Genomic DNA, 1966 nt, shown 5'->3' on the forward strand with positions numbered 1-1966 from the left:
AAAAAAGTAAAACAAATAAGAATTAAAATATATATATATTTAGAGTGGTTAATGTTAAAATCAATATTCTAAAGACCGAATCGAACTGGTCGGTTCAACCAAGTTAATCGAGAACCAATCATCTGACTAGTCTAGTTGACATCCAAAATTATTCTGCAAAAAATTCGATCAAATCGATGGTTAACTGGCGAACCAACTGAACTGGTCAAATTTTTTAAATGCCCGATTTTTTAATCAACATCAAACGGGGCCGTTTTGATCCCCACGTTAAAAAAAAAATCCTCAACCCAGAACGAGAACATCCCCTCTCCCTTCAATCTCTCCCAAATGCCCAAAGTCTCAAATTCACCAACCCTAATCCTATTAGAGCAAAATCAACAAATCAAACCAGCCACCATCAGCCGCCACTACTATCGGCAGTGACAACCAGTGATTGCCATCCTCGCTTCTTGAAGGTATTCTCTCCTCCTCGCGTCATCAAGCCCGAGGGTGCTGTCAAGCCCGAACCTGTCCTCGTTGCCGTTGAGCCCGAGGGTGCCGTCAAGCCCAGACCTGTTCTCGTCGCCGTCGAGTCCAAGGGTGTCGTCATTGCTGCCAAACGTTTCTGCTACTCGACGTCGCGAGCGTTTATTCAGCCCTATTTTCCTCGCCGTGGCAAACGTGCCTGCCTGGCCATCTTCTCTTCGCCGTCACCTCCGTTCCACTGCTTGGCCATCACTTCATTGCATATCATCTGAGTTTATCAAGTTTGAATTTTATCTATTTTTGGTGTATTTTATGTGCTTGATTTTGTTATAGTGTGTTGGTGGTGATTGGTGAACGCTACATATAATTCTTATTTATCATATTAGGTTAATAACACAGATATGTCAATTACTGTTTTGAGAACTTTTATATCCAAATGTAAGGAAGAACATGAAGCAAATTTGCCTAAGAAAGCTAAAAGAGCTCTAAAAGTATCTGAAGATTGTAGAGATAATGGCGAATGTGAAGATGGGAATGAAATAGCTCTTGATAAACCGTGCAACACAGCAGAGGTGCAACTCAAGAGCACTGAAGAATGCAATGGGGCAGGGTAGTCAATGAGTAATGCAGATGAAAAAGTTCAGAGGAAACTGAAGCCACCAAGAGCTTTAGAGATTATAGATTGTTTTTTAAATTTGTGTTCCATTTGCATAATTCATTTGGTATAGGCATCATCATTTGTCATTGTACATTTAATAGCTATTGGATAATTTCCTTTTCAATGCATTATAGAACTCATGTGTTGTGTTTAATGCGTTTATATATTCAGGCATTTAGTGCTTCTGGATTAAGGGCCCTCAGGTATGCTCATGAAGTTGAAGGAATTGGTCATGTGGTTGCTCTGGACAACGATGAAGCCATGAAGGTGATTCAAGGATTTTGCATTATAGAAAAGAATTGAAGTCTTAGAATATTCTCTACCAAATTTGTTTTATTTATCGAAAACATGAAAGATCTAGCTTTCTGTGTTGACGGTGCATATATTGTTAGTTTGTCACTTTTGACTTTTTCTAATCTAAACAATTTATTATATTGCTCTTTCCTTTAAGAGATTACTTAATTGTATGAATATTGATGTTTAAAGTTGTTTGTAAATTTTTAATGAATAATTTATGATGTGAAATTGTATAATTTTAAATTTTATCGTGTTAGAAATTATTGAATTTAAATATTTAAAATTATATATTGAATTTTTAATAATTTATTTAATATTTAATTAAACCGATTGAATCCAGTTGAATCTTAATTAAACCAATGAAACAGTGAACTAGTCACCTTACCAGTTTATTAACCGATTCGGTTCTCACAATCTTGGTTAAAATAGATGTGTATAAAATAATTAAATTCAAAGCTCACAAAACGCACATAATTTTTTAAACTGGCAACTTGCAAAGCACAAATTGTGTTTTACCCATGTATTTTGTTTGGAACAACAAAAACG

This window comes from Arachis ipaensis, chromosome B07, assembly GCF_000816755.2.
Source record: "Arachis ipaensis cultivar K30076 chromosome B07, Araip1.1, whole genome shotgun sequence".
NCBI classification, from domain to species: domain Eukaryota; kingdom Viridiplantae; phylum Streptophyta; class Magnoliopsida; order Fabales; family Fabaceae; genus Arachis; species Arachis ipaensis.